Source organism: Danio rerio, chromosome 14 (assembly GCF_049306965.1).
Source record: "Danio rerio strain Tuebingen ecotype United States chromosome 14, GRCz12tu, whole genome shotgun sequence".
Classification (NCBI taxonomy): Eukaryota; Metazoa; Chordata; class Actinopteri; order Cypriniformes; family Danionidae; genus Danio; species Danio rerio.
This window is the reverse complement of record NC_133189.1, coordinates 22,148,017-22,173,380: the sequence shown is the minus strand read 5'-3', so window position 1 is coordinate 22,173,380 and position 25,364 is coordinate 22,148,017. Positions and strand designations below refer to the sequence as shown.

At 38.4% G+C, this 25,364-nt stretch overlaps 1 long non-coding RNA gene across 1 annotated transcript; it reads left to right on the top strand.

Moving 5' to 3' along the window:
- Positions 1 to 14,022: 14,022 nt before the first annotated feature.
- Positions 14,023 to 23,267, top strand: LOC141377501 (uncharacterized). The gene is made up of 2 exons (XR_012389691.1): positions 14,023 to 16,630; positions 21,978 to 23,267. It is a non-coding gene; the product is annotated as an uncharacterized lncRNA (long non-coding RNA).
- Positions 23,268 to 25,364: the final 2,097 nt, after the last annotated feature.

Genomic DNA, 25,364 nt, shown 5'->3' with positions numbered 1-25,364 from the left:
TTTCTGTTTGATATCTCCTACTTCCGACCACAAATGCAGTCCATTAAATGACGCACAGAAAATGACGTATGAAAAAAAATGCATTTCTATGATTCTCTTTGGAAATGTCAACAGAGGCAACACATCTCCTGGAAAGCAAACTGAATAGGATAGGTGGTGATATACAGACTAGCATTGTTCTGCCTGTGCAAATTATGAACGGCAGAGCTTGCTTATGGTGTTTTACGTATTTGCAATCCAAAGCAACTGCATAAAATTGATTGTGTATCAATGTGTGTACTAGCTCTCGGTGACATGAAAAAGAATAAAATCCCCTTGAAAGATTTTTTTTTTTTTTTTTCCACAGAACATTGGTTTTCAAGCTACTGTCTGTGGCTTCCCAGTTGATCTTATGTTTATACTGTAGGGAGTCTGCTAGCTGCTATTATAAAAAATAACATTGTTGGTGTAAAAAAAAGACTAGTTATAATATGATCAAATAACAAAAATATAAATAAGAAATTGTTACTCTGTGTTCATTATTTGATTTTGCCAATTGGTCAGCAAATTAAAACCTTTATTTTATTTATTTATTTATTTATTTATTTTTCTGCAGGTCTTGTGTTTTCAGATGCAAAGACTTCTTTGTGAATGGCTGCTAAGTTGGGATTGCACTGCTGTGGTCTTTTTGCCTAAACTGTTGTAACTGGTCTGGTATATCTGCACTGACTATTTGCAGTGTGAATGCATGAACCGAACCATCACTCTCATAGTAGGAAGTGCTGATGCAAAACTGGCATTTCGTCATAGTGTTGAAATTCCAAAGCGCACGTGTTTCGAAACACTGCACCAAAGTATGATCTGAAACACCAGGTCATGTGACTAAAATTATTTGAAGCACACACACGTCACATCACTAAAGCAATTCAAAGCATCGAATATTTGAACGTTTCAAGACGGTTCTTGCTAGATTAGATGCGGGTGCGGCTGGAAATTAACAATAATTATTTATATTATTTATTAAATTTCCTTTTTATTGTATTTTAGTAAGGTCTACACCTACCCTAAACCCAACCGTCACAGTAATGTAAAAACAGTTGTACCGAGTAGCGAGCATTATTTAGGTATTTATCAAGCTATCCCCAAAAAATATTTTCTTAATGCCTACCCCCACCCTATCCCTAAACCCAATCATCATATTACTGTATTAGTTATTGCTACAGTGTTACAAAAATGATGCGATATTGCTGTGTGTATCCGCAACTGTATCCTCATTAGACTTCATCTTTTGAGAGCAGGCAAATCTGTATTTGATTGATAGGATCGGGAAAACCCTCTATTTCATGTTGCCTAGTGGAATCTGCGTGTGCACAAAATAAGTGTGTCCTGAGTTTGAATCCAGACTTGTGGAGCACCCAGAGGAAACCCACTTAAACACTGGGAGAAATACCACCTGACCCAGGAGAGGCTCGAACCAGTAACCTTCTTGCTATGAGGCGACAGCACTACCTACTTCACCACTGCATCACCCTGATGTATTTTAATAATGTTAATTGTTATGATAAAAACAAGACATACTTATTAACAAAGTGTTTATTGGCATGTCAGACCAATGTTAAAACAAAACATGTTACAATACAGAGCATTTAAAAACTAACATCTATAGATGCATCAACCATTATCTGCTTTGCTAGTCAGGAACTTTCACTAAATCACTTGAAATCTCAATTCTACAAAGTTGGGTATGATTTCTCAACTTGTGTAATTGTTTTTTTTTTTTTTCTTTCTTTTTTTTCTTTTTTTTTTTTTGCTGAAGCTGAAGCTGTTCCAGAGTAATACATGAAAAATACCAATAGTTGACGCTGTAAAGAAGAATTTCAATTGTAAAGCCTCACTCCTCCCACCACTATCCTGTATCAGGAGAGTCTGGGATATATGTAGGTACGGTAAGTAGGTAGGTAGGTAGATTGGTTAGTTGGTTGGTTGGTGGGTAGGCAGGTAGATTGATAGATTGATTTTTTTGTGCCCGTTTGTTGGCAGAAATAAATTAGGAACATCACATATTGAATTAAATGCATCAATGTATGTTTTTTTTTTTCAAGTTGAAAGTCAAAACCACTTTTTAAAGTAGAAACTATTGATTAGCATGGAAGGGTAATGGTTAAACCAGTGGGGGAAAAAAAAAAAAAAACTCAAATAGAAACTAAAACTCAAAAATGGGCATTCATCCTGCTCTGGTTGGCATATAGTGATACTGTCCATATGCCAGCTGTAAAATTAGCCATGTTGGCATAGCATGACTATTGAGCCATATGATAATTAATTAGCACAATAGTGTTGACTGTCAGTATTCAATGGACGACAGCAAGCTTGTTGAGTGTCTAGACTCTGAAACAAAGCTGCCAGCATATTTATCTTCCAACAAGATGAACACAGAAGATGTAGGAAGTGGCTGTGGAACCAAGCCACATTACACAATCCATGGGAAAATCTTGAGGATACTTTTTTTTTTTTTTTCTACATCATGAATGCATGGCTATATAACAGCTATAAGGTTAGTAGCATATTATTACCTAAATTTAGTATCGCTTATTCACTGCTGTGACAACCCAGTGAATGTTAGTATTTAGTAAAAATTTAGTATTGCTCATTTACTGCTGTGATAACCTGAACAACCCAGATTTAGATGATACACAAAGGAATAAGCAACATAAAGTCTGTTCTGTCACTCCTGAAGTATCCCACCTTACCTGCTGTGTTCCTTGTTCCTGTTAAAAGCTATGAAATCCCATCAGAGTTCCTGCTTTTTGGCCAGTAGCACATGTGATGTCCATCAGTGGGCTGTCTGAGTGCTTTTCTAGCTACCCAAAGGACTGACAAAATGGTGCAATGGATTTTTGGTGAAAGGTCAATTGAAAGTTCTGAAACAAGGTAGTAGCAAATTGCCATTGAGTCAAGAAGTTTAGAAACTGAAGACAAAGTGGAGTGTAAAGATCAAAATGTCCCCAGACATCAAGATAGAAGATGGAGTGCCATCAAATTAACTTGACAGATTTTCCACTCTGTAAAAACACACCGAGTGTGAAGTGTTTATATACATCTTGCTAGTACTGGGTTGAACACTGAACATCTGGCCTTACTGTAAATGTTTGTTGCATTGATTCAGTAAGGTGCTGGGAACATTCCTCTGAGATTTTGGTCTGTTTTGACATGATAGCATCGCATAGCTGCTGCAGATTTGTTGGTTGTACATTGATGATGCAAATTCCCTATTCGCCACATCCCAAAGTGCTCCATTAGTCTGAGATGTGGTGACAGTGGAGGCCACTTGAGTATAATGAACTCCCTATTAAGCTCAAGAAACCACTTTCAGTTGATTGGAGCTTTGTAACGGTTAGCATGATAAGATGGGATGGACATGGTCAACAAGTTTGTAGCATTTAAGCAATGCTGAACTGGTAGCCCACAGTGCACCAATAATGTAAGCAGTAGCTAGAACAAGTGATACTGCACAACATGTGGTCATGTTATTACAGCAAATTCTGGCTCTACCATTCAAATCTTAGTGCAGAAACTAAGATCAAATTTCTTTTCTTTTCTTTTCTTTTTTTTATCTTCTTGTCCAATTTCAGCAAGTCTGTGCAAAATGGTTGGACATTATCATGGTCTTCAATAGATTTGACATTCAACAAAGCTTTTCATACTTTGGTAGTAACAATACATTTTGTAGCATCAATACATTTTACTCCACAAAACTCCTTCATGCTAGGTTTATTTATTTATTATATTTGGTGAGTGGGCTTGACAAACAACCTGTAGAACTACTCTTCACTTTATATGTGCTGGACACTTTACTTAAATTTCATCTCACACAGAATCAGTGAGGAAAACAATGTAAAAATAATGTTGCACTACTTGTTTTCAGCCTTAAAAACCTCTTTTACACAGTATTTTGCACAATGTTATTAAGTCATATGTAAAAATACATGCGTAGTCTTTCTTAGGTAATGCAATCAGTTATTTAAACTCAAATTAGGTCAAATATGTACAAACCCAAACAATGGTTAAATTTAGTTATATATACCTCAAGTAATGCAACAAGCATTTAGTTTGGGCTAGCTTTTGCAGCTGGACATGCCCTTTACAATGCCCTTGAAGGGTGAACATTAGCCAGTGGGGGAGTGTCTTTTGTCTCTCCAGGTGTGAATTATTCATGACCATTGTCACTCCAGTATAAAGCTAAGACGACCCAAAATAGACTTTACACAAGACTTTAGACTTTACAAATCATTGTAATGTTTTCTTTAAATGAGAGAACTTTTTTTTCTTTTTTTCTTTTTTTTTTGCATAATTGTGAAGTAAATATTCTACCCTCCAAGATTATTTGCTCAAAACTAGTCCCATTTCAGTGTGGTTTTTGGATCTCATTTCAGCTACATTTTTTTCACTAAAAACTACTAACCCTGCATAATATTTTTTTTTTCCTCTAAAAAACGCAAGGATGTACATCCCTATTTCTCACATATGATTGTAGCACAGCTTGTGCTGAATAGAAAAAAAAAATAGTACATGTTGGCAATACTATGTAATAAGGAGCTGAAATAAGTACAAATGTCAGGGCTTGTTAAAACATCTTAGGGGCCCCAAAATTATCTCAGACCCCTGCGGGTTATGTAATGACTTTTTTCCTCGAAGTCAATGAGTGAACAGGTGAGCAGTTTTGGAAGCAACTTATGTGTACATGCATAAATGACCTAATTTTCTGCCATGTTATACGCTGATTAGATATTTGTGTAAGTGAACAGTTCACAGATTTACATGACAAAAGTGACCAGTCAGTGTGTATACTTACACAGAGAAATATTTATGAACGGTGCTTGCTAAACCTGCCATTGTCAGCGCAAAAACACCCCTTTGTCTTCAAATCTATTTACTACTGTAGCAATTTACTACTGACTTTTTCAGTTTAAGTATAACCGTTTCTTTTGCTTTAGTCACTAACTCTTGTTTGGCTGAAATTGCAGTTCCAAAGGGTGCTAGCTGGACCATGATTCACCTATTGGACTGATCCCCGCTCTTCTGCAATCCTGGCCAGCGCTTGATCCAGTCGGATAACGAAGAGATTGATAACAGACCTATTGAGATAGAGCGCTCCCTCAGTGTATTTGCCAGCCTGTAAATCAGCGAGGTAAGCCACCAGCCTACGCTAGCTGAGCCAGAAGTAAATTGCTGTTTACTCCGGAGCCTGCGGGTGTCCTTTAGGCCAGTAAGCCTGTGGTCGCACTGTAACTCAAGAGCTGTGTGTCATTATACACAGGGAAATAATCAATAAGTTCAGGGAAATCCATAGGAAATCTGGGTAAAACCTGCAGTTCATTGCTCAGCTGTCGAGTTGAATGACAGCACTGGGCTGTCAAAAGTTGCTGATGATGTATTTGGTGTAGTGTTGGGGTGCAGCACTACATCCAAACTGATTTAAAAGTAGTATGTAAAAGTATACTGCAGAATGCAATAAAATATCTTCTACAGCACAAAGGCTCAAACTCAGTGGAATAAATTCAGCTGAAAATTCACAACTCTGTTGAGAAGCTTAAAAGATCAGATGCAAAACTCAGTCAATTATTAACAATAATGATAATAATATGTAATGGCATCATAGACAGCAGTAGGTCTCTTTAGACTGCATTTACATTTACATATTAGAGGTTTTGTTTTAGCTGTTTACAAACCCTTAAGACTAAACTGATTGCATTATACATGCTGCATCATGGACTAGAGATAGGATATGCTAGCATATGTACAAATTTCAATGTACAGCTATAAGTTCTACAACATTAATTTACATCCATGAAGACCTATGCTTTTTTTTCTTTGCAACTGTGTGACAAAAACTTTGTAAAAAAAAAAAATAATAATGAAAATAGTACACGACAACCCCTACATCAACTTTTTTTTTATTGTTGCTCTTGATTCTTCTCCTTTGTTAATTTTCTGATTTTGAAACCCATTTATATACAGGGCTTGACATTAATATCCACCAACCCGCCAAATGTGGGTAGATTTCACTTCTTTTTTTTTTTTTTTTTCATTTCGCTTTGGCGTGTTGGACAGTCACTCTTACTAGCCACTTTGGCTGGTTAAAATTTATATTTTTTTATTATGGTTTTCATTAAAGCAAGGTTTGACTATAAGGATGACTCAATATGTGTGCAAATGTGATATTAGAATCGAGAAACAGTACGACAAAAAATAATAATAATAATAATAATAATTGTGTTTGCGCGAACAAAAGAAAGCAGGTGAATACCAAATGAGAGGATGATCACTCGTGCTAACAGTTGATTTGATGTGTGCGACTGTTTAAAGCAGATGCACGATCCTGCTTAGTTGCATGAAGCTACCGTGCCTGGAAGGCAACTGTGAATGATTCTCTTTCAAATAGACTACACAAAATGTTATGCTAATGCACCCACAGTCTTGCTGCTTTCAATAGCTTCAAATTTGTCCTTTTGTAAGCAGCACCAGTTGCTTTCGCTTTGAACAGATTTTTAATAGGTCTTAACCGTGTGGATGTGATCAACCTTTCATTATCACACACAATGTTTTTCACTTGCTTTCTTTTGCTTACAGTTATTTATTTATTATTATTTTTTTTAATTCATTCATTAATTTTCTTGTCGACTTAGTCCCTTTATTAATCTGGGGTCGCCACAGCGGAATGAACCGCCAACTTATCCAGCAAGTTTTTACGAAGTGGATGCCCTTCCAGCCACAACACATCTCTGGGAAACATCCACACACACATTCACACACACACTCATACACTATGGACAATTTAGCCTACCCAATTCACCTGTACCACATGTCTTTGGACTGTGGGGGAAACCGGAGCACCCGGAGGAAACCCACGTGAAGGCAGGGAGAACATGCAAACTACACACATAAACGCCAACTTAGCCGAGGTTCAAACCAGCGACCCAGCGACCTTCTTGCTGTGAGGCGACAGCACTACCTACTGCGTCACTGCCTCACCTCTATTTTTTTTATAACAATTTTTTTTATATGGCTTAATTATCTTTTTTTTATTTAATTTAATTTTTTTTTACAATAGCTTTGCTTTAATGGAGCAGAACTCCCCATTTATGTGAAGATAACTGGTGATCTGAGAGATATTTATCCAAGACAGATTACTGTGCATGTTTTTGATAGATGACAATAATATATATATATATTTTTTTAAAAGAAAGGGTTTTTAAAGGGATTTTAAAAGAGATGTTTTGTTAAATAATAATAATATATATATATATTTTTTTAAGTATAGTATACAGCTATATTTAGCTTGTTTTGACACATTTACAACTTGTGGCTAAGAAATAATTATTGTTTGATGTGGTCAGAGATAAATTTGGTAAGTCCTTAATTTTGAGTTCTGAAAAGTCATGTGAAATAACTAATTGCAATATAACACTATGGAACCATGACCCATTTGCTCATACACAACATACACAAATGCACAAATGCACAAATGCAACATACAGCGGCCTGTGGACATAAGACAAAATCTTAAGTATTTTAGCATGTCAAGTATCAAGTATTTTAGCATGTCATTGTCATACTTAGGCATTTAATTAATTTATTTGTTTTCCCAACAACAAAATTGTGGCTAGTGAAAATACAGAGTGGCTAGTAATGCAAAATTACTAGCCACAGTGGCTGGTGATCAAAAAAGTTAATGTCAAGCCCTATATATATATATATATATATATATATATATATATATATATATATATATATATATATATATATATATATATATATATATATATATGTATATATATATATATATATATATATATATATATATATATATATATATATATATATATGTATATATATATATATATATATATATATATATATATATATATATATGTCATAAATTACATGTATCAGTGTAATGTATATTAATAAGCATTAATTGCTTAACTTATATCTTTTTTTTATTTTGCTTTTTAATTGTAAAATGAATTATAATTGCTTTCGATTAAACCATCTGCCAAATTCATAAAAAAACTTAAATACTGTTTTCCACATGAAATTACCTAGAGTATCTAACTTTTTTCTTGTGTTTTGACTAAAACATTGTTTAAAAAAAAGAAAAAAAAGAAAAGAAAAGAAATTATAAAATAGTAATAATAGGACCATTTGAATTATATGACAAATTGTGATTGCCCTTCTTGAAAACTGGTGAAATATTTTTCTTTTTTTTTTTCTTTCACTGTCTTTTGTTGTCTAAAAAAGAACATAGTGTAGGCTTGTACTATAAAATATTTAGTACACAGGAGCCTAGTTTTCCATTCTTAAAACCTCCATTGTTCTTGTATGCAATAAAAAGCAAGCTTTTTTATTTTAAATGAAAACTTTGAATAATAATATGTGTGTTTAGCATTTGCTGACAAAACAGCACATTGTACTCACTAAAGCAATAGTAAAAGGATTTCCCTTATGTATTGGATATAAGTTGCGTAAAGCTGTTTTGTGCAGCATCGGACACATTATAAAGACGGTACTCTGAGTTTTGCTAAGGCTTGACAAACCCATGAGTTGGATAAGCCCTTGCTAGGTGCCATTCCACAGAGACGCTGACAGATACAAGGGCACTAAGTCCTTTCTGGGCTGTCACCTAACCTGCTACTGTAAGACTCGGTCGGATTATGTTGACACGGTGGGGACACAGCAGTCAGTTTCTTGTGACTGAAGCGCTGGATCGTTACACAGCTCTCCTTTTCCACCTCACACCTCTAAAATGTATAAACGCCTTTTTCCTTCACTTGTCTACTGCTATTTTCCTCTTTCAGATGTGTCCTGCCTTTTTTTCTCTTTGCCTTTTATTCTCTCTGAAGAATTGTACTTGTGACCTTACCGAGCTGATTTTGATTCATGTGTGTATTTCTCTATTTATGCTATGACGGTTTTACTGATGATCGATTTGATGACTTCACAATGACTTCAGACTTCCGCTGGGACGCTGCGCTGCCTCTACAAACTATTTCAAATGGCCTGATGTCTTATGCATAAGCTCTTAATAATTGGATGCCATCAATATGTGTAATCTGTGCTGAATAAAACATAGACTGCAAAGGTGCCTCAGAGGACAATGTCAGAGAGCATATTAAAATAAATATTAGTGATGCACTCACATGAAATATATTGGCCGTTTGGATATTGTAATTTCAAATGATACATTTGGCAAGATGACATGAAGCTGGGGACATTTTCTTATTTCAGGGGTCAAAATACCATTGACATTAAGTATTTTGGAATGTAATCTCTTGTCTTTATATACTTTACGTGTGGATGCCCTTCTGTTTGCAACTAAAATCTGAGAGTGCAATGACTCATGCACACTCAGCCTATTAACTTTGAACAATATACATACATTATACCATATCTTGTGCTATTGTGGTAGTCTTGTGGTATACAAGTGGACTCTGGGGAAAACTCATGCAAACATTGGGAGAACATGCAGATTTCACACAGAAAGGCATCCTGGCTCAGCTAGGAATTTTTAAATCAAACATTTGCCAGCTTTATTTTCTTTTAATTAAATTACATTTTCCATTCTTAAAACCTCCATTGTTCTTGTATGCAATAAAAAGCAAGCTTTTTTATTTTAAATGAAAACTTTGAATAATGATATGTCGTGTTTAGCATTTGCTGACAAAACAGCACATTGTACTCACTAAAGCAATAGTAAAAGGATTTCCCTCATGTATTGGATATAAGATGCGTAAAGCTGTTTTGTGCAGCATCGGACACATTATAAAGATGGAACTCCGGGTTTTGCTTTTGCTAAGGCTTGACAAACCCATGAGTTGGATAAATTTAATTTAATTTAATTTAATTGTATTATGTTGTATTGTATTGTATTGTATTGTATTGTTTTTTTATTCACAATGAAAGGGCAGTATACATTTTAACATTTGTTAAAAATGTAAATATACCCAAAATTAGCCCAGTGACTAGTTTTTATTGGTAGTCCCAAAACAAAAATTAAAATTAAAATTAGAAACAAGACTTAAATATATAATGGTAAAAAAAAAAAAAAAAAAAAAAAAAAAAAAAAAAAAAAAAAAAACTAAAGCAAATAAAATAAATAAATAAATAATAATAAAAAATAATAATAATAAAAAATTAACATTAATAATAATAATAATAATAATAATAATAATAATAATAATTATTATTATTATCATTATGTTTACCATGCTGATTATTAAGAAGCAATTTCCTAAAATGATAATTAAACCGAGTAATGCAATAATGTGGAATAGTGAGGGATAATGCAATATAAACAGGGATTTTTCTCAATGAGAAGATTGGCCTTCATTATATTATTTTTAGGTGCACTCAAAAGACAACTGTATGTGATTATGGAATTTTGTGTTTTAATGTCAGCACGAGTTATGACACCTCTAAACTGAAAAAGCAAATAATAATAATAATAAAAAATAAAACATATTCTGCATCTGCTCTGCTGCATTAGCACTGTGACTAGCTATGTTTTCATCCACCTATTTTTATGCGCATTTTGCATATGCGCATAAAAAAACTGTTGATGGAAACGCCATGATGCACATAAATTTTGAAAATGTGCATAAAAAACTATAATAACTATAATAACTGAGTAGGATAAACGTTTTAATTGATAAGAAAATATGTGCATAAACTATGATGGAAACAATTTTACCGCACAAATTTCAGTATACACATTAAAAAAGATCATGTGATTTTGTGATAAGAGATCATGTGATGATGAAAATGTGTGTAAATGGACAAACCAGCAGGCTGAGCAGACTGTAAAACATCTGAAATGTTATTTTAGTCATACTAAAATGCCTTATCGTTTAGTATTAGTGTTTTTTTTTTCTTTTTATTATTGATGACCTCCAGAATCAAGAGCGTCTGTGCTCCGCGTCCAACGCATGTTCACTACATGTCAGGATTGCCTTCTGAGATGCAAGTCATTTATTAGATAAAAAAAAAAATAGATATATGTATATTTATATATATTGACGTAGCTTCTCCTACTGCAGCAAATTCAGTTTTTACTGTTGATATTTGGTGCCAGTTAATCAGGCAATGATGATTTTGTTCGCTTTGAATCGTTAGATGGAAACACAGCTTTATTTGAACGTCTTTCATGCGATAATCCAGTTTTGCGCATAAAGTTCATTCGCATTTTTGGATTGAAACATGGCTAATGAGACGTTTTACCTGCAGTCACTACTCCTCTTTTGATTTGCTAAATTTGTTGCTACGGGAATTTTCACAAACTAATTTTGAGAGAAGCACATGTTATGATCGACTACAGCTGAATTTGTTGCTAGATGAAGTTTCACAGACTAATTTTGAGAGGAGCACATGATATGATCGACTACAGCTGATCCTTATCGCTAATCATTGGCTAGCCTATCAGATCACTCCAAAATACCCTGCCTAATCTTCGTTCCCTATCTTTGTTTTTGGAAAACCCCCATCTATTCTTCCCTTCACCCTCCTTCTCAATTCTTTGACTGGGCGGCCCGGCGGCTCAGTGGCTGGGACAGTTGTCTCGCAGCGGGAGGACCAAAGGGTCAAGTTATAAATGAGCCAGTTGGTACTCTCTGCATGGATTTTGCATGTTTTCCTTGTGTTCTCGTAGGTTTTCCCCAGGTACTCCGGTTTCCTCCCATAGTCTAAAAACATGTACATAAGTGAATTGTGATAACTGTCACAAGCACTTAACGCATACATACTGAATCAATTAGAACCCACCATATTAATCAAAGTATAGGATAAAAATAGACTGTAGGCTCTCGAGAAATAACTGATCTCGTATGCCTCATAATGCTCATTGACCAGGTGGGAACCTTGGGCCATCTATCTCTGAGCTCAGGGTTCTCTCCCTGAACAGCATGCCAAACCTGCTATCATAGTCAAGCATTATATAAGTGTGAACTCCTGAAGTGCTTTAAAAGAAAAGAAAAAAAAAAAAGCTAGAACGAAGTTGCTACATTTAACACCATGGATGCTAAATTGACACACAAGTGTGCACTTGGAAGTTCATTTACTAAATTGTTTAAATTTACTAAATTGTAACTCGTTGCAAACTATTTATATGTGTTCCGTTTAAACAAACAAGTGAAGTTGAACATTACTAATATTATTTTATTTTATTTGTTTTATTTTTTTACTTAGCACATATAAATTGTTTGCAGCCAGTCATCTTAAAAAATGTTCATTAAATTAATAATTGTTTAGGGTACAGGTAAAACCATACTTCACAAAGGCTCTTCACTAGTGTCCTTTTCATGACCCTGTTATACAATCGCATTTCTTTAATATGAACATCTACTAGAACAAAAGCTCAGGCTTAAAATCAGATTTTGGGATGATGCCAAAGAAAGACATTTTTGAATTTCTTTGCATCTTATTAGATCAAAAGTGACGTTGTAGAATAGAAAGCTTCCATAGATGTTAAAGGTTCTTAACTGAACCACAAATGCTTTATATTTTGAAGATTGTAATACTGGTTACCAGACACTAATAATCCAGCTTGTAAAGCACAATGATGACAATGGATTCCAAATTGAACATGTCTACCTCCTGGCAATTCAGAGTCAGTATAATCATGGCCTTTGTATTTAAGTGCTCAAAACTGACCACTTCAAAGCTCCCAATAGAATCAGGAATTTCAAAGAATATAAGTGATTTACATTTGCACTCTCATTATACAGTCTCTTTGTGACTGTTTGATTTTTGAGAACGATGACTCAGAAGAGCATCTTGTTGGTCCTTACATTTATTCAAAACTCTCAATCTAAAAAACTAACTTCGAGAGGATCACATGCTCAAACCATTCCTGAGCGCTGCATTTGGCGCTTTTTGGTGCAAAGATGTGTGAATGACTCCTAAATCTGTGCATACGATAAACATTTTGCAGTAAAAACTGGTCGCACGGCAACACTTATATGTGGCGCCAGTTTGTGTACCCTGATAGAAATCTATAGGCTATGTTTACAGTTCTAAAATGCATGCACTGTTCATATTTTGTCATGCCACAGAGCAGCATATGATATCCGGTGTGTGACCTACTTTAGGACTGTTTTTGCACGCAATTAACAAACAGTCAGAGCCAAATTAAACTTTAGTGACAATGCAGCACTGGCCAGATCGGGCCAGTAACCATAATGTCCACTGTCTCGAGCATCTCTCATGCTAGCCCAGTTCCATCGGACAGTCCTTATTGCCAAGCCCTGCTATAAATAACCAGTCTTCATTCCACAACTGTCTTTGTCTGTGTAGTGATCAGCGGTAAAGCCAGGAACTTGTGGAAATTAACTTGTGGAAATGAATTTCCAATATAAACAAATGCAGCAGAGTTAACACTAAACTCTGACCTTTTTCTTAAGCTCATCAGAAAGTGGCAATTGAGACAGTGACCATCTGTCTTTTGTTTATCTGAAAGACAAAGGTGTTAAGAGCCCAGAACTTGCTTCTTGATCCAATCAACTTTTGACATCGTCTCAAACTCAGAGATACACATGGATCAGTAAACTTGCATTTCACAAAAGAGACACAAATGGAAAATTTCACTTCCTATACCTGTATATTCAAATGATCATGAATATATTTAATATGCACTGCTTGAAATACTTCACTGTATGAAACTTTGCTTATTAAGGTTTATATATGAATGCTTGGGTAAAGATCAACATTACATAGTGATGTTTAGACTCTATATATTGCAAATAATGCCTTGGGTAAATTAGATGTGGTTTGGAAAGTGAATTATGCATAGGAAAATATTTAAGACTCTTAAATATTATCATAGTTAACCAGTGGACTATGACTATGCAAATGCAGGCCACATTATGGATGACACCTCCCAGTGACCAACTCACAGGATCATCCAATCACAATGCTGGATTTGAAAGGTGACATCCTTCAATCCCGCTTTCCAGAGAAAGTATTAAAGACATTGACTTAAACAAAGAAGGCCTGTTAAGAAGAGTGTGTGTGTCCTATAAGGTGGTCGAAGAGTGGTCAAAGTGTGGTTCATGGTGGTTTGCAGGGTTCTGTCCTAGACATCAGAACTTTTGCTGCCTGTTCCAGCAAGGATTTGGTAATTGGATTCACAGTGCTTTTTCCAAGGCGTCTGAAACCATAGCATCAAGACCACCACCTCCAAAAATCTGCATGTCCCAGATTTCCAGGAACGTTACCTTCAAAGGAAAGGCATCGGTGTGTTCCCGACATCGAACCACCACCTCCAGAAATCTCCAATTTCTGCGTGTTCCAGAAGATACAGATTTCTATGCTCAAGGATAAAGACGTTGGCGTGTTCCCGACATCGAACCACCACTTCTAGAAATCTCCAGTCTGCGTGTTCCAGAAACTACACATTTCTTCCACTCAAAGCTCAAGAGAGCCAAGTTGTTCGTTTCATGCTTCAAGATTTGCAGGAAGATCCAACTTCTTGCATCCACTGCATCAAAGGCAGAAACGTAAATATTCCACTTTCCAACCCTTTAAATTAGACCTTGGCATAGTGTGTTTCAGTATAAAATATTCTAATGAATTAGATGTTTATAACTGATCGTCAATAATAACAAAGCCTTTCTCAGTTCTTTGTTATTGTAGAATAAGGTTTACCTTACCTTAACTTAATCACCTTCATCACTCGCCTATGCACTTTATTTATTGTACATTTAGTAATTGTAGTTACCCTTGATTACTATTTTGTTAATAAATACACCTTTATTACAATTGTGTCTTCCTTGTGTTGATAATACAGAAAAAGGCTCTACAAGTCAAACAATCTCATTATCCTTCAGATTTGGCCAGATAATAAACTCCTCATTTGTATAATTTAACTAACAATATTTTATTGTTAATTATTTTGACAGTGGAAAGCTGTCTGGTGCCCCGTTTAAAAGGAGTTATTCATCTGTTATTTCTACATTAATTGGTGCCCCCACGTGAGGCTAAAATACCAATATTAATATCAATAACAAGATATTGATTTTAATATTTGATAAATCCAATTATCACTACATCTGGAAAAAACCCCTCTTCTCCTTCTACTCTCATCTTTACCTATAGATTGGGAAGCAAGGCAGCCCAGTGGTTAGCACTGTTGCCCCCACAGCAAGAACACCACCAACTCTGGTCCCCACCGGGCCGGTCGGCGTTTTTGTGCAAAGTTTGCATGTTCTTCCCCTGTCCACGTAGGTTTCCACCATGTCAAATGTAAACGGACTAAGCCAAATGGGCACCATAGTTTAGCTCCCAGCATCTGTATTTTTTCCTTTTCAAAGCAGTTCACATTTAGCCACATCAGAGGGTGAGTTTTTGAGATCTACCTGAGCTCAATCTCCTCTCTCGCCCTGCAAATCGGAGGGAGCCCAGAGCTTAAGGATCCTTAAAGCTCTTTTTTTTGGAGAGGGGGCTAAGATCGTTAGACTTTTACAAGTCACAGAAAGAAAACTCTTTTTTACTTTTCTTTTTTTTTGTGTGTGTGCTATTTTGGTGCAGTCCTAATGAATATATAATTTCCCTCCGAATAGTTACTACGCACAAAGAAAGCTGGAAAAAGAAAATATAATGCGCAAGAATCTTTGAAAAAGTCATATATGCTCTTCTCTTCTGCATGCATCTGGTGTCCTCACATTGTCAGTCAGCACTCACTGTGCTGTGCTGCTCTTGGATTCAATGCTCAGGTTCTATACTTATACTCTTATTTCAAGACTTTTGACAGTGTGTTATCATCCCATAAAATCCATAACTTCCAAAAAATCATGCCAGCAGGATACATATTTTTTTAAAGCAAGCTTACACATGTGCTATTACAATAATTTTGTAAGAACCATTCATTCATATTCATCATTCACTCCATACATGAATGCTGTATGCTCATAATTTATGCACATACATTTTTTTTTTCATCTAATAAATAACTCATACATCACAAAAGTACACAATGTGCTTTAAGACTTTTTGAAGTTTGGCAGACATAATTCTCCATGTTTATTTTAACACATAGTTGTTCATTGTATAATGGAGCACTGTTCAAATGATGTGAATTCGTTTCATAACCTCACATAATTTTCATTAGAGGTTATTAAGTTTAATTTTAGATGAGTGAAGCCATCACTATAGTGAATCAGGGTCTTTATTTGTCCCTGAAAAGCTGCGTAGCAGTCGGCTGGAACTGTAATTAAAAGATGATAAAGCTTTCGCTGATCATTCTGTCAGATTAGATGTTTTAATAAACTTTGAATCTCATGGTACTCCACGGACTCCAGAGTACTTTCCATCAAATAATCTTAAAAATCTCATTTAAATGGTCTCTTGTTCGTTTGAGGATTTTAATTAGTTATCTTACACCAGATGAGTAAACTCACTTCAGTAAATAGGCATTGTGCATTGTCCCAGGTTTAATTTTTAAAGAGTGTTTAAATGTTTTATTATGAAGATATATTAGACAAAAATTTACCAATGACGTACCCATTAAATAATGTTTAAAGATAAAAATACAAAAAAACAACATTGTTATTAAGCTTTATTTACTTACAACTTTATATTCATTTTTCATGTATATGTATAGGTGTCACCGACTCGGTCCCAGTCATTCCCCTCGCTGGCCAGCAGAGGCCACCATCTCCGGACTTCTAACCATTACGTCATCCATTCACCCTGATTCCAGCACACCTGTTCTCCATTCCACTAATGACCCACGTACCACATATAAGCAGCTCTCACACACACCTCAGTGCGAAGTCTTGTTTAGCCCCGGCCAGCATTTCTGAGTGTTCTATCCTGCCTGATCTCCCGTTTACTACTACTGCCCGTTTCACGACTCTGCTCTGTCTTCTGCCTGCCCTCGACCAAAGCCTGTTTCCTCGGACTCTGATTCTCGCCGCCTGCCCCTGACTAAAGCCTGTTACACGGACTCTGAATCACACAGCCTGCCTCTGACCCAAGCCTGGTAATCACACTGTGTCTGTCATCTGCTACTTCCCCTTTGATGTGTATGTTGTATGTCCGCACAGCCGTGCGAGTTGTTGATGTTTAAGTGTGACTTAATAAATACTGCAAAATGGATCCCTCCGTGTCAGTCTCCCCGTTACAGAAGACTTCGCCCAACATGGATCCCGCAGCCATCCAGGTTTTGTCTCACAAAGTCACAGCTCAAGCTCAGGTATTGTCTATTCACCAACAACAACTACCACATCTAACTCAGTTGACAGACGAACTTGTGAAATCTCTACAAAACCTGCAAGCTGCTCCCACAGCGCAACTCACCGCCAACTACTCTCCGAGTCCACTTGTTGTTACGCAACCTCCGATGACTTCCGGAGCTCGATTGGCATTCCCTGACAAGTTCTCAGGTAACCCAGCAAAATGTAAAGGCTTCCTATTACAATGTAAACTGTTTATCGCCCAACAGCCCCATCTGTTTAAGGACGATAATGGGAAAATTGCTTTTGTGTGTTCACTGCTCACTGGGAAAGCGCTAGACTGGGCTACTGCAGTTTGGCCAGACAGCACCCCGATATTTCCCTCGTTTAATGACTTTCTCAAACGTTTTTGCACTGTGTTTGATCATCCGGAGGGTGGTCGTAACGCTGGCGAGGAGCTACTGTGTATTCAACAGGGAGATCGCTCCGCAACTGAGTTCGCACTGCAGTTCCGCACCTTGGCAGCGCAAACTGGCTGGGCTGATGATCCGCTTACCACACTCTACAGAAAGGCTCTGAGACCAGAAGTGCAGAAAGAGATGGCATGTCGTGACGAGGGAAAAACACTGGATCAACTAATTGAACTTTCCATAAGGTTAGACACTCTCCTCCGCACTCGCAACCCACTGTGCTTAATTGCTTCCAGTCCTGTATCCCCTGAGAACTCCGCTGAACCCATGCAATTGGGTAGAACCCGCCTGAACCCAGAGGAACGAGAACGACAGAGAAGAAATCACCTATGCATCTATTGCGGACTTCCAGGTCATACGAAGGTTTTATGTCCCAACAAGCCTCTCCCTAAAACCCTCTCGGTGAGTGCAACCACTATGTTCACGACCACTAATAATGTTATGAATTTGCCTGTCATTTTGAGAAATAATGGAGATGAAATTGAGACCATGGCCATGATTGATTCAGGAGCCGCTGGCAACTTTATCGACTACACGTTTGCCACCACTCACTCCATTCCTCTAACCTCCTGTGATTCCTCCATAGCCATCACTGCTGTAGACGGGCGCCCATTGGGAGAGGGACGCATAAAATTCCAGACTCAACCAATCTCTCTTCAAACAGGCTCTCTCCATGAAGAGGAGATTTCCCTTCTTGCCATCGACTCCCCTAAGCACTCTGTAATTCTCGGGTTGCCATGGCTACAACTACATGACCCTCAAGTTTCCTGGAGAACTGTTGAGATCACAAAATGGAGCAATCAGTGCTTTACCCAATGTCTGCATTCTGTTTCCCCAGTCCAGATCAACACGATTACCAACACCGAAGACCCTGAACTCTGTCATGTTCCCGAGGCTTATCATGATTTAACTGAGGCATTTAATAAGCAGAAGGCTACCAAGCTCCCTCCGCATCGTGAAAATGACTGTGCCATCGAACTGTTACCAGGCACCATGCCCCCTCGTGGTCGCATTTTCCCCCTCTCTCAACCTGAAACTGAAGCGATGAAGAACTACATCTCTGAGGAGCTAGAAAAGGGCTTTATCCGACCATCTACCTCACCCGCTTCAGCAGGCTTTTTCTTCGTGAAGAAGGATGGTAGCTTACGCCCATGCATTGATTACCGAGGCTTAAATGAGATCACAGTCAAATACCGCTACCCCTTGCCATTGGTTCCAGCCGCCCTTGAGCAACTCCGATCTGCCCAGTATTTCACTAAGTTGGACCTCCGTAGTGCATATAACCTCATCCGCATACGACAGGGAGACGAGTGGAAAACCGGGTTCTCCACAATCGACGGCCACTATGAATACCTCGTTATGCCCTTCGGCCTAGCAAACAGTCCTTCCGTGTTCCAGGCTTTTGTAAATGAGGTATTTCGAGACATGCTCAACAAATGGGTCATAGTATACATTAACGACATCCTGGTCTACTCCAACTCATTATCTGAGCACATTCAGCACGTCAGGGCAGTGCTCAAACGCCTCATCCAGAATCAGTTGTATGCAAAGATCTACAAGTGTGAATTCCACCAGACCTGCATTTCGTTCTTGGGTTACATCATCAGCCCCGAAGGCGTGGCCATGGACCAGCAAAAGGTCGACTCCGTGACGCAATGGCCACAACCTGAAACCATCCGACAACTGCAACGATTCCTGGGTTTTGCCAACTTCTACAGGCGATTCATAAGGAATTTTAGTTCAGTTGCTGCTCCACTTACTGCCATGGTAAAGGCCAATAACGCCCGCCTAAAATGGAACCCAGACGCTATTCGAGCCTTTACTCAACTCAAAACCCGCTTCTCCAGTGCACCTATTCTGCGTCATCCTGATCCCGAACAACCCTTTATTGTTGAGATTGACGCATCCAACACTGGCATTGGAGCCATCCTGTCCCAAAGATCCCTAGTCACGAAGAAGCTCCATCTCTGTGCCTTCTACTCTCGCAAGCTCAACTCCGCTGAACGGAACTACGATGTGGGAAATCGAGAACTCCTCGCCATGAAGGCGGCGTTAGAGGAGTGGAGACACTGGCTTGAAGGCGCCAAACACCCTTTCACTGTTATCACCGATCATAAAACTTGGAATATATCCGCTCCTGTAAACGTCTGAACCCTAGACAGGCAAGATGGGCTCTGTTTTTCACACGATTCGACTTCCAAGTCACATATATCCCTGGTTCAAAAAACATCAAAGCAGACGCTCTTTCCCGCCTCTCAGACGATGAAACCTCCGAGAACAATGATGAACCCATTATCAAAGATCCTCTAATTGTCGCTCCCATCCAGTGGGACATCGAACACGAAATCCTCCAAGCCGCCGAAACCAGTTCCACGCCACAGTCCTGTCCAGAGAATAAGATCTTTGTTTCCCCGTCACTTCGGGAAAAGCTCATCTCCGAGGTACATGACCACCCCAGTTCCGGTCATCCAGGCAGCACAGCCACCGTGCAATTAATTCAATCCCGCTATTGGTGGCCATCCATAAATAAAGATGTCATCAACTTCATAAACAAATGCTCACCCTGTCAGATATCTAAACACTCCCGTCACCGTCCAGCTGGATTACTCCAACCCCTGGAGGTGCCACACCGTCCCTGGTCACACATCGCCATAGATTTCGTCACCGATCTACCCATATCTCAGGGCAAAACCACCATCCTCACAGTAGTAGATCGATTTTCTAAATCCTGCCGTCTCATTCCCATACCCAAACTGCCTACAGCCATGGAAACAGCCGAATTACTCTGCGAATGTGTGTTCCGGTACTATGGTCTCCCCGAAGACATCGTGTCGGATAGAGGTCCCCAGTTCACATCCCGACTCTGGTCAGCATTCTTCAAAAATCTCCTGGTGAATATTAGCCTAACATTCGGCTATCATCCCCAATCCAATGGGCAGACAGAGCGCTTGAACCAGGAGATTGGCAGATTTCTCCGCACATACTGTCACTCTAACCAGAATGAATGGGCTAAATTTCTTATGTGGGCAGAATATGCTCAAAATTCTCTGAGAAAGGCATCTACCGGGCTAACTCCATTTCAATGCGTACTGGGCTTCCAACCTCCTCTTTTTCCCTGGTCCGGCGAGACCTCCGAACTCCCCGCTGTGGACACCTGGTTCAAAAGCTGCAAAGAGGTTTGGAACGCAGCTCACACTCATCTCTCTCACGCCGTACGGCGTTTCAAGGAACAAGCCGATCGACACCGACGTCCTGGTCCCATGTATTCCCCAGGACAATGGGTATGGCTTTCTACCCGTGACTTGCGCCTCAGACTGCCCTGCAAGAAGCTCAGCCCCAGGTACGTGGGTCCTTTCCAAATTGAAAAACAAATATCTCCTGTTTCGTTCAGACTGACACTCCCTAATCATTTCCGTGTTTCTCCCACTTTCCATGTCTCTCTGCTCAAGCCTGCTGTTGGTCCAGTCGAGGCGGATAGGGAGGTGGCAGCCGGTGAACAGGGTCCCCCGCCTCTCATGATCGATGGTGAGGAGGCCTACCAGATCCACGAAATCCTGAGATCCAGACGCCGGGGGGGACAACTTCAATATCTCATTGATTGGGAGGGGTACGGTCCGGAGGAGAGATCTTGGATTAACCGCAAGGACATCCTAGACACTACACTACTGGAAGAGTTCCACTCACAACATCCGGATATGCCGGCCCCTCGCCCCCGTGGAAGACCCCGGCGTCGAGACTTGCCTCACTTCAGGAGCCGTTCGTTGGGGGGGGGGCTCTGTCACCGACTCGGTCCCAGTCATTCCCCTCGCTGGCCAGCAGAGGCCACCATCTCCGGACTTCTAACCATTACGTCATCCATTCACCCTGATTCCAGCACACCTGTTCTCCATTCCACTAATGACCCACGTACCACATATAAGCAGCTCTCACACACACCTCAGTGCGAAGTCTTGTTTAGCCCCGGCCAGCATTTCTGAGCGTTCTATCCTGCCTGATCTCCCGTTTACTACTACTGCCCGTTTCACGACTCTGCTCTGTCTTCTGCCTGCCCTCGACCAAAGCCTGTTTCCTCGGACTCTGATTCTCGCCGCCTGCCCCTGACTAAAGCCTGTTACACAGACTCTGAATCACGCTGCCTGCCTCTGACCCAAGCCTGGTAATCACACTGTGTCTGTCATCTGCTACTTCCCCTTTGATGTGTATGTTGTATGTCCGCACAGCCGTGCGAGTTGTTGATGTTTAAGTGTGACTTAATTAATACTGCAAAATGGATCCCTCCGTGTCAGTCTCCCCGTTACAATAGGTTAGGTAAGGTCTCATTACAGCATGAAATGTTCTTTCAAAAGCAGTATTTCAATACAAACAAGCACTCGACTAGTAGACATCATATCGCCTTTGCTGCCCATTATAATTACAATGCTTGCAGGGGAGCACTTTTCAATTTTTTGTTTCATTCAGTGTACCAGTTTCATTTCAGCTATATTTTATAGGTAATTTAAACCTTAGGAGAGTAGTTTCTTTAACCTTTTACTTTTAGAGGATTTTTTGTTGAGAGTTTGGAAATCTCATATCATTTACACATATAAAGTGGTGTGAAAAAGTGTTTGCCTCTTACTGATTTTGTAAGGATGGCTAAATCTGTCCATAATATCAGACCCTGAGAACTGTTATAGAAGTTCATGAGGCAAGACCACGAGAATTATCATGCAATAAAGCAATAAACTTTCTAATCTGAGAAGAAGATCAGCTAGGAGAACAGTTGTTAAACAGTTGTTCCCTCTCTGCCCTCGACTTTGCCTTCTCCACCAGAGCAGCTCACTGAAACTCCACATGGAATGTTCAAGTTCTCCATATGGTGTATCTTGTGGTGTATCTTTTCCCTTTTCATGTTGGGTATAATTTTAAATGTCTCTCTGTGACTTATAAAGTGGTCTCGATTTCGCAGTGGTATTTCTGTTGTCAGATATTAATTTTTACTTTTACTCATTACACTTTTACAGAAATATATGTACTTTCTTCTCCTAACATTGTTAAACCAGACTTGTTGTTTTAATTTCGATGTGTTTGGTGGCCCTATCTATGTTATGTCTTGTCATTGCACATTTTGAATGCCTTTTTAATTCAATATATTTTTATTATTATTATTATTATTTTTTCATTTTGCACATGTTGATCGTATGTTGATTTTATGTTGATCACACACCTTACAAGCCATGAGAAAGGCAAAGATGGCTAATGTGGACAAGACTAATGCTGCTCTGTTTAACTAGGGTAACAAGATGCCAATTAGTTGATTTCTAACAAATACTGTACAGCATATATTTGATGTTTACTTTAATAGCAAACAAACAAACAAACAAACAAACAAACAAACAAACAAACAATCAAAAACTTTAACAATCATGCACTTTTTGAATAAAATAATACTGCAAAACATCAGGGATTTATCACAAGTAAGATCGTGGTTGTAATGGAGGATGTGATTGGGCCTGTTTTCTTTTTTTCCCTTTTTTTTGGCGTAGAATACATGTATTAACAGTCTATCCATGAAATAAAATATCCACACTACTCTGAAAAAAACAAAAAAACAAAACAGGATATCGAGAGTTTTGACGATAATGAAACAGCTTCTGTCAATGAAAGAGTCAAATCTTAATTAATTGATATTTATTATAGCAAAATAAAAGTAAAATATAGGCATGTTTTGGACAAACTTAAGTTTTAAACTGAAGATGTTTATTATTTGTAAAGATATAGGTCTACATATCGCTGAATTATAGTGTATAAACATAAATAATTGCAGTTGTTCTTGATATAAAAGCAAATAAACTACATGTTGAACGTTGAAGTTTGTGTGATAATACACTGGGTGACTTTTTACAATTTTTTTTTTTTTTTGCATGAAAATCAGAAATGTTATTTTATATAAATGCATCAATATGATGTAAGATTTAGTTACCATAGTTACACTAAAACATGTTGTAGTAATGCATAGTTTTTAATTAAGTACATGTTTGAGGCTGTACTTCTTTATTGTACTTTAGTACCAAAAATGTGTAGTCAGTACCATTTTAAACATGAGTATTAGTACTTCTTTTGTAAAGAATGTGTATTTTGCCGTCTCTGCTAATAACTGGGTAGGCATCCCTTACCAGCAGCGATTGCAAATCAAGCATTTCTGAAAACTTACAATCAGTCTAGCACTGTAGATCTCTGGAAGATCTCGACTCATGGGGTAGCAATCATGTTAAGAATGGTCAAGAATCAGCCCAGAAGTACATTGGAGGAGCTGGTCAATGCCATTAAGACAGCTGGCACCACCATTTCCAAGGTTATTATCAGTAAAACACCAAGACGTCATGGTTTAAAATAATGCATCACACGGAAGGTTCCACTGATTAAGTCAGCCCATGTCCAGGCTCATCTAAAGTTTGCCAGAAACCATCTGGATGATCCAGAGGAGGAGTCATGAGAGAAAGCCCTGTGCTCACATGAGACCAAAGTAGAACTTTTTGGTCTTAACCCCATTCCAAAAAAGAAGGATGAGTTTCACCCCAGTAATACCATCCCTGAAGCATAAGCTGGAAGCATCTTGCTCTGGAGGTGTTTTTCTGCACAGGGGACTGGACAACTGCACTGTATTAAGGAGAGGATGAATGGGGTCATATTTTGTGAAATATTGGACAAAAACCTCCTTCCCACAGTCAGAGCATTAAAGAGAGACCGTGGCTGGGTCTTCCAATATGACAATGACCCAATGCACATAGCCAGGAAAACCAAGTGGTGGCTCCATAAGATGCATATCAAGGTTTGGCCCAGCCCGTCTCCAGACCTAAATCCAATAGAAAACTACGTGTTGCTTACCAACAGCCCCAAAACCTGACAAATCTTCAGAAGATCTGTTTGGAGGAAACGTTGGCCAAAACGTTCCTGCAGTGTGTACAAACCTGGTAAAGAACTACGGGAACTATTTGATCTCTGAAATTGTTAACAAAGGCTTCTGTACCAAATAGTAAACTTTTTTTTTTTTTTACTCAACTGATCAAATACTTATTTGACAATAACTTACATATAAATGATTGTTACATGCCTGGGGGTGTTGCTCTGTTGTTCCCTCCTCCCCTCTATGTTTCTATTTGCTGTCTCCTGTACTTCTAAAATCTAGGTGTTCCGATTGGTTGGCAGAGTTCTCCCGAGTGGACCAATCAGAAGAGGATGGGTGTTATTTAAACGCTCCAGTGATGACTCAGCCCAGATGAGAGGGGGATCCATGTTGCTTGTTGCTGCTGTGGGTTTTTTTTTTTTTTTTTTTTTTTTTTTTTTTTTTGTAACTTTTGGTGTCTATCTTGTGCTCGGGTTCGCTTTAAAGAGAGTTTTTGTGATTTAAAAATACCTAGAGGGAAGTGAAGGGAAGTATGTCACGTGACTTACATTTTACACACACGTAGTAGATTTTTTTTGTTATTCCACTAGGTTAGAGGCGGGTGCTACCATATGTATGTTTGTTCCAGTCAGTGCAGTTGAGTAAGGGGCGTGTGACGCTGAAGATGTTTTTTTTCTTATTTACATATTTCTCTTTAGTTATTTAGAGGTGGGGGAGGGAATAGTTAGCGGGTGTTTAAATTGTTATTTTCTTTGATTTGGCACCGCTTATTCTCCTTCCCTCCATCAGGTATTTGTTTACTTTTTG